The sequence below is a fragment of the Bubalus kerabau genome, chromosome 22, assembly GCF_029407905.1.
Source record: "Bubalus kerabau isolate K-KA32 ecotype Philippines breed swamp buffalo chromosome 22, PCC_UOA_SB_1v2, whole genome shotgun sequence".
Taxonomy (NCBI): Eukaryota; Metazoa; Chordata; class Mammalia; order Artiodactyla; family Bovidae; genus Bubalus; species Bubalus kerabau.
The window spans coordinates 50972759-50981492 of record NC_073645.1 but is presented as its reverse complement, the minus strand read 5'-3'; the positions used below and the strand labels follow the sequence as shown (position 1 = coordinate 50981492).

At 48.1% G+C, this 8734-nt stretch overlaps 1 long non-coding RNA gene across 1 annotated transcript; it reads right to left on the bottom strand.

Annotated features, from left to right (window-relative positions):
• Nucleotides 1-612: 612 nt before the first annotated feature.
• LOC129637007 (uncharacterized) lies at nt 613-7577 on the bottom strand. The gene is made up of 3 exons (XR_008707272.1): nt 7506-7577; nt 3821-3922; nt 613-1058 (listed from the first exon to the last, which is right to left on the bottom strand). It is a non-coding gene; the product is annotated as an uncharacterized LOC129637007 (long non-coding RNA).
• Nucleotides 7578-8734: the final 1157 nt, after the last annotated feature.

The following is an 8734-nucleotide window of genomic DNA, read 5'->3' as shown; positions in this document are numbered from 1 at the left end:
ATCTTTATACCAGCAAGTGATTTAGGTTGAGTTGATAGGATCCAGTGGAATTATTCTCATCGTGTTAAGCTTTAAGAAAAAGCCACAGGAGCGAAGAATTAAAGAGTGCGTGCCCAGGGCTCTGCGGTCTTGTTACAGATGTGTAAGCTGAGGCAGAGGATGACCGAGATGCTTGTCCAGGATCAGCCGCGCAGTCGGTGGAAGGACAGAGGCCCTGGGCTTCAGACTTCCTGTTTCGGAATCTTACCTTTGGCTCCATGCAATCTCCCAGAGGACGGCACGGAAAAAGACAAAAGCGCTCCAGAGTAAAGGTGTCAGCTCCCACAGGTGTGGCCGGTGTGGTCCAACAATGGAGGCGTTCTCAGCTCATGTGACCCCCAAGGCCTTGACTACGATGCTGATTGATCCCTGCCTAGGTCAAAAGAGCTTTATTTGGGGCCATTCTGAAGGTGTGCTAATTTTGCAGGTGGATCTGCCAATAAGATTTCATAGAGGACGGCAGAAGAAGTTATTTCACCAAATGAATCTATTAACACTTGTTAGGTGGCCAGTGCTTACTTTTTAACAGTAAGTTGCTTTGTTTTTTGAACATTATTCTCAGGGACTACTCCATGTGGGGCCATCACATTTATCATATGGCACCAGAATCTTTCCTTGTCTATTTTTCCAGCCAGACCCTCAAAGCATGTTTGCTGGGTGGAAGAGAGAAGTGGTGATTTTCCCCAGGACATGCTCCTAGTTAGAAAATAATAGCTCTCTAGAATTAATTAACTAATAGGAGTTGATGCAGTGAACAAATATTGATGACAGACTCTACAGAGGTGTTTGCTTCCAACGAGCGCTGTAAGGAGCCTGCAGACCCCCTGGCCTCCATTTCCCGACCAGTGAAGTGCTGGAGAAGACTCTTGAGAGTCCCGTGGACTGCAAGGAGATCAAACCGGTCAATCTAAAAGGAAATCAACTCTGAATATTCATTGGAAGGACTGATGCTGCAGCTGAAGTTCTCATATTTAGGCCATCTGATGCGAAGAGTGGACTCACTGGAAAAGACCCTGATGCTGGGAAAGAATGAAGGCAAAAGGAGAAGAAGGAGACGGAGGATGAGATGGTTGGATGGCATCACTGACTCAGTGGACATGATTTGAGCAAACTGCGGGAGATGTGGATGGACAGGGAAGCCTGGTGTGCTGCAGTCCATGGGGATGCGGAGTCAGACACAACTGAGCGACTGAACAACAACGAAAAGCGAGGGGCTAATCTGTCAGGCCCTGTGGTGCTCTCTCTCCAGTTGTTTTTTTTTTTTTTTTTTTTAGTGGAGAAACAACAATTCAAAGATGTTTTTATGTTGACTTTAAATGTAATACTTGGTCATGAAGAATATTGTGAAACCTGAGAAAAAAAAGACACTGAAATCATCCATTGTTCCTAAATGTGATTACTCTATCAGTACATTTTCTTAGAGACTTATTTTTCCCTGTAGCTTTGTGTTTTAGTAGTAATCAATCAGAAGATAAAACTTCAATTTGTTTTATTTTTCCTTAGATGGGAGGTCTAAATACGTCAATATTGGCTTTGTAAATACAGTTTTTAATGGTTAAATAATATCCCATCAAATGTAAGGACAGTAATTTGGTTCCCATTTGGTCATCTATTTTTGTGACATTTATTATTTTAAATGTGATTTAAATTTTTCATTGTTTCATTATTATAAACACTTGCATGTTTTCATTATTATAAATAACACTTCTGTGAACATCTTTATAAAGCTTTTCAGATGGTTTTCTTAGGTTACATTCCCAGAACAAAGTTATGAGGTCCAAGGATACGAGTATTTTAAGGTTCACATTACTTCTCGCCAAATTGTTTTACGGAAGCACTGTGTCCAATAATATGTAACATTTCCCATTTCACTCATGTTCCATCTCTGCATTGGCTACTATGAGGAAAAATTCTGTCAGTTGGATGGGAGAAGAATCGTGTCATGTTTAATATTCATTTTTTTCTTTTACCATGTAGTTAAATCTCCTTCTTCAAATTAAAATTTGTATTCTCTTCTCTTGGAATTGCTTGTTTCTGCCCTTTTCCTATTAATCTGTTGGGACATTTATGTGTTTCTTACCCATTTATATGAGCTTCTTATTATATAGAGGTATGAACCCTTAATTATATTTCTGCACATCTTTTTCTAATGGCATTGATTTCCAAGTCGGCTTTCAAGCTCACAGTAATTCTTAAATGATCTAGGGGACAATGTGGCCTTTCTAATTTCTTTCCTTCAATCGAACGTAAAGTTTAGAAGGACAGGAGCCAAGGGAATAGAAACCTGTGTAATGAAGATGTTGGGTGTTTTAAAGATCCATGGGAGCCTGGCTTTTAGAAGTCTCTTCCATCCAGCTAAGGAATCCTTCTGTGAATTCAACAGGAAACTTCCACCCCTCACAAGGTAACCGTATGACACCACATGTGTCCATGTCACACCTTGAGGGGAGCTTCCCTGAACACATATGAAATGGGTGACTCTCCAACATACATGTCCAATCAAAGCACAGCCCACAGGGGTCCTGGAGAAGGGAATGGCTACCCACTCCAGTGTTTTGGCCAGGAGAATTCCAGGGACTGTGTAGTCCATGGGATTGCAGAGAATTGGACCTGACTGAATGACTTTCACCCAACCCACCCACCTGCAGGGGTGGACCACAGTGCCCCCACGCCCGGGCACAGTCAGCCTGGCAGTTTCTCAGGGCCCAGGTGCCACCGCCTAGGGAGCCAAGGCCTGGGCAGAGGGACCCACAGCCCTGCTGAGACGTCCACCTCCCAGGGCAGAGCTGGAACCTCTGAGAGCAGAGGGCCCTGCGGTCAGTCAACTCAGCAGGGGGCTCTGAGATGACCTGAAAGCAGCCCCTTCTGGGAAAGATCTGAGGGCCGAGCGACCCTTCCACTCCTGCAGGTCCAGCTGGGTCCCCTTCTCATTGTTCTCAGCAACAGGGATCCGAAAAGACACATGAGCATCTATATGAGCAGTTTTTTTAGAAAAGTCTTACGAACTTAAAAACTTCCACCAATCAAGTCGATTCCCCCTTGAGCTCTGTGGGCCTCCTGTCCCTGCCCAGTCATTCCCTGAAGCCAGTCCTGGGTGCCCTGCTGGGCATCCTGCTTTGCCCTCACTTGCAGAAACACACACACCTAGAAATGTGGTGTGGGCGCAGGTGTGTGCCTGCACGCATGTGCTTCCTCTCACGTTCGTGTATGTGCATATGTGCTTGTGTGCGTGTATGTGCATTTGTGCTTGTGTGCATGTATGTGCATGTGTGCATTTCCATGCGTGTGTGACAAGGAGCGCACTGTGCACACGCCGTAGCCCAGCCTTCTCACTTCACCCAGAGGGAGACCTTCCCGGGTCAGCGTGTCAGCCTGTCTCCTGTGGAGCTCCCAGTGCTAGAGGCTGTACTGGGTAGGGAAAGAACATGATTTAGCAGAAATGGAGCATCGACTGCTGCTGCTGCTGCTGCTAAGTCGCTTCAGTCGTGTCCGACTCTCTGCAACCCCATAGACGGCAGCCCACCAGGCTCCCCCGTCCCTGGGATTCTCCAGGCAAGAATCCTTGAGTGGGTTGCCATTTCCTTCTCCAATGCATAGAAGTGAAAAGTGAAAGTGAAGTCGCTCTGTCATGTCCGACTCTTCGCGACCCCATGGACTGCAGCCCACCAGGCTCCTCCGTCCATGGGACTTGCCAGGCAAGAGGACTGGAGTGGGGCGCCACCTGTAGTAAACCCCTGTGATGAAAGGCCACCACTTTTCTTCTGCAATTTAATTTTCTTACCTCTGTAAGGACTCCCACGTCTTCTGCAGTGCTGTGATCATGTTTAAAGCAGGTTTTTGACGGGCAAATCAAGAGATACTTAGAAAATCTGTCAGGAAGAATCTAAAATATTTTTATGTTTACTGTTTAGAAAGCAAATCTCATGATAATGTGCCATTATGTGAATTCGACTATAAAGAAAGCTGAGCGCTGAAGAACTGATGCTTTTGCATGGTATTGCTGGAGAAGACTCTTGAGAGTCCCTTGGACAGCAAGAAGATCAAACCAGTCCATCCTAAAAGAAATCAGTCCTGAATATTCATTGGAAGGACTGATGTTGAAGCTGAAACTCCAATACTTTGGCCACCTGATTTGAAGAACTAACTCATTGGAAAAGACCCTGATGCTGGGAAAGATTGAGGGCAGGAGGAGAAGGGGACGACAGAGGATGAGATGGTTGGATGGCATCACCGACTCAATGGGCATGAGTTTGAGTAAGCTCCGGGAGTTGGTGATGGGCAGGAAGGCCTGGCGTGCTGCAGTCCATGGGGTCGCAGAGTCGGACACAACTGAGCAACTGAACTGAACTGAGCTGACTGAAAGTGGCATTTGGTTAGCACTGATTAATACGATACAGCTGCATGGATCTAAAAGGGACTTTACAGTATAAAGATTGCTGACATCTCTTGGCACATGATGGGAAACAGTTAGATCCAGAGGCATATGGACACTCAGAGGACCAGAATCTGAGCCTGGACCCCACCTGCTGCCTCAAAGGACCTTCTCCCAGTCACTCCCTGCCTTGGTTTTCTCATCTGTATTAGGGGCTATCTCACATGACTCTGAGAGCAGAATGAAATAACGAAGTATGTGACAGCTTGTGCATAAACTATGAAAGGGCTTCCCGGGTGGCACAGGCTGGTAAAGAACTGGCTTGCTAATGCAAGAGACTAAGAGATGCAGGTTCGATCCCTGCGTGAGCAAGCTCCCCTGGAGGAGGGCATGGTAGCCCACCTCAGTATCCTTGCCTGGAGAACCCCATGGACAGAGGAGCCTGGCGGGCTACAGTCCATGGGGTCACAGAGAGCTGGATACGACTGAACAAGTAAGCACACCCACCCACCCGCACCCACATACACACACACAGACGGCTGGGAGGAAGCTTCAGATTAACAGGATGAAGCTGAGCAGTGACCCACAATTTCCCCAAAAGGAGCTGCTGTGGAAGCTTGTTGGGGCCCATCTTGGCTGCCTGGCGGGGCTGGGGTCTGCAGACACACACCCGGTCTGCGGTGGGACCTCACTCCAAGGAAGACGAGCAGCTTTCCTAGGAGAGGAGGTCCTGGGGAGCTCTTCTGCTGGTTCAGGGCCCTCCTGGAGATCATGCCAGAAATTCCATGAGTCACCAGAGGATAGGGGTGAAGCCTGCCCCCTGGAGCGACCGTGCCCGGGGGTCCTGTGACTAGACCTTTGGGTTGGAGGCCGTGGGGTCTGAAAGCCCGGCCGGGTCCTGTGGAGTGGGCATTGCGGGCGGCCCCTGGAGCCAGGGCCGCACCGCACGTCTCCCGCCGCTCCCCGGGCCGGTGTGCACGGCCCTCCGGGGCTGCCCCATCCGCTGCCCGCCTGCTGCACCAGGGCCCGCCCCACCGCGCTGCCCCCTGGGCCGCACTGACTCCCTGTCCTCAGAGTCGCAGCGGTCACTGTGACGGCAACGGAAGGGGACACGATGTTCGTCTGTTCGTCAAAGTCCGTGTTCTGCTCTATTTAAAGGAAGGTGCGCTCACACCAGTTCCAAAGGAAACTGTGCCCACATTCTATTTTAATGTTTCTGTCTTTAAGAAAACTTTTATTTTATTTATTTATTTTTTATTTTTACAATGTTGTGTTGGTTTCTGCCCTACAAGAACGCGAACCAGCCACAGTCATATACACACCCCCTCCTGCCCCTCCCCTTCCCCTCCCCCGCCCTCCCCTCCCCCTTCCCCCTCCCCCTTTCCTCTTCCCTCCCCTGCCCCTCCCCCCTCCCCTCCCTCACGTCATCACAGAGCCCCAGATTGGCTTCCCTGGGCTACTCGGCAACGTCTCACCAGCTATACTTGGTAGGGCGTATATGTTGATGCTATTCTCTCCATTTATCCCACTCTCTCCCTCCCGCACTGTGCTCACAAGTCCATTCTCTAGATCTGCGTCCCCATTCCTTCCCTGCAAATAGGTTCAGCAGTAGCATTTTTCTAGGTTATATATATATATATATGGTTTCCTTTGTGTATATATATATATACACATACATACACATATATATGATATATGTTTAAAAGCTTGGTCAAGTAGCCAAGAGGAGCTTGAATGCAAAGCAAGTTTAACAAATACACGTAAAACCTGGTTGTCTCATGAAGATAATCCTTTTCTTAAAAAACAAAAAACAAAAAAACCCAAAACAAACAAACAAAAAACCCAACAAACCATAAATAAAACCTTACCACAACAGGCAAAGTTGAGCTTGAAAAAAGTGTGGCATTTAAAATTCAACAATGCTTATCTGCTACAGGCTGATGCATGTTTAAAAAGATCTACTTCTTATAAAGATCTCCTATTTAATTAAGAAAAACTAATATCAAAGCGGTTTTTTGCATTTAAAATTCGTGTTTAAACTTCTCCTAGATTAAGTGAGCTTAAACAGTTGCGATTCCTGACTTTAACAGCATTATAAAATACATTAGAGATTGAGAGGATAAAATTCTGCCATGTTAGGTTATAACCTAACTGCTATTTGCAGTTGTAAGGAGTACTAATGGCACAGGGACAAGATTTATTGTCTCAAGACGTTCTGCGTAACATTAGCCTTGTCATTCCATTAATAATGACTGCTTATGAGCCATCTCGTTGGCATCTTTGTTGTCCTGAAAACTTAAAACTCACAGCACAATTCTTTACGACGCGGTACATTGCCCCCTCTGGGTATTTCTGACCATTATCCCATTTGGTTATATTCAAAACTGCTGCCTCCGGAGAGAGCATTGGGCCGACCTTTCACCTCCCAATATTCTTGGTTCAAATGGCGTAATAACATGTAGTGAATATTTACAAGCACACTTATGCTATAATAGAGTATTGCTGTGAACATTAGCACATATTTTCTGCTCAATCAGGCTTTGATGTAGAGCTCACTGCGTACCCCAGAGAAAATGCAGTCCCCAGTAAGCCGTGCTAGAGAGACACCCTTGAACCCGCACGGCTTACATAACATAAACGGACGCGACGCAGAGGAGGCAGGCGAGACCCGAGTTCCTGGATGCCGAGCCCTCCCAGCGGACCGTGCCGGGCAGGAGGCAGGGGCCCCCCACACCTGGAATTCAGAATGTGCCTGCACGTGGGGCTTATCCAGGAAAAGGAAATTGGAGCCAAATGACGTGGTGGCACCAGGTGGCTTAGTGATCTTCTCAGGGCTTTAAATTTTTCTCATTAATTTTTTTTAATTAAAAAATGAGACCCCCCCCCCCCACATTGATAGAATACTTCCTTGGCCTTGCCCCTCCTCCCTTCATTGCAGTGGTGGTGATTTAGTTGCTAAGTCTTGTTCCACTCTTCTGTGACCCCATGGACTGTAGCCAGCCAGGCTCATCTGTCCATGGGATCTCCAGGCAAGAATACTAGAGTGGGTTGCCATGCCCTCCTCCAGGGGATCTTCCCCACCCAGGGATCGAACCTGTGTCTCCTGCACTGTAGATGGTTTCCTGCGTTGCGGGCAGATGCTTTACCACATGACAGAGTCACCAGGGGAACCCTCGTCCCTATATTAACCTGGTCATTTTTTCCTGACCTCGCCCTCCGGTGAAGCGCCTGTCATGAGCTCCACCCCTTCTTTGGCCACACCCCTTGTTTTTAGTCCCACCCTTTTCTGTGCTCTGCGATACCCACGCTGGGAAAGACTGGGGGCTCACGGAGAAGCTGGCGAGGAGGAGGAGATGGTTGGATGGCATCCCAGACTGGTACACAGACTCAGTGTGTGCACTGTACAACCTCTGTGTGTACAGGTTGGGTGTACACACAGAGAAGTACATTGGAGTTCTGTTTGCCTGCTTCTTGTTTTCATCCTGTCCTCCTCTGGGGTGGAAGAACGCTAAAACTTTCTCTGCAGAGCCTGCGGCCAGGACCAGCAGGTCGGCTCCCTCTGTGCTCTCAGCCGCTCCTGGGAGGACACGCATTCTCCTGGTAAGGTGTCACATCCTTGAACACAGACATTTATATACACGTCTGTCTGTCTGTCTGCATGTAGTTGCTTTTTATTTTTCTTTTTGCAGAGCTAGCATTAATAAGAGTATTGAATTTTCAAGCGATTTCTGCCTTGCAAATTCAAGAGGTCAGAAGCTTCTAATAAGATTCCTGTAATTCAAAGGAACCTCCTTGGAAGGTCTGCCACCCAGAGAAATTGCATAGCTGTGGCAGGGGCTTGTCTGTCATGGGTTCTGGGAGATTTATGCCTAAATTTATGGGTGCTGCAGGGGTCCCAAGGCCTGGGTGGAGTCCGAGGTCCTCACTTTGGTGTCCTGATCCTGTCGTCCTACTGACCTGTTAGGAGGGGCAGGTGAGGTGGCTCCCCTTGAGGACCGCCCTAGGTTTAGGCAGACCGCAGCCCAGGTGGCTTGGAGATGGTGGTTTTCTCTGCTTGGAGGGGAAGGGTTGAGGGTGGGAGGCCTGCCTGTAGCCTGGATCGGTGGGGATTTGCCCACTGTCAGCAGGACAAGGGCTTGACGTCGTCCTGGTCGGTGTCCAGCTGCCTGGAATGAAGACATGCATGCTTGATGAACACCGCACTGATCCACTTCGTCCCGTTTCTGCTGCGGGTTATCCGAACGAGTGACACAGTGACGGCCCACGGGGCTGCCTCCTCTCCCGAGAACTCGTATTCATGGAGCTTGTTTTAATACAAGTCAT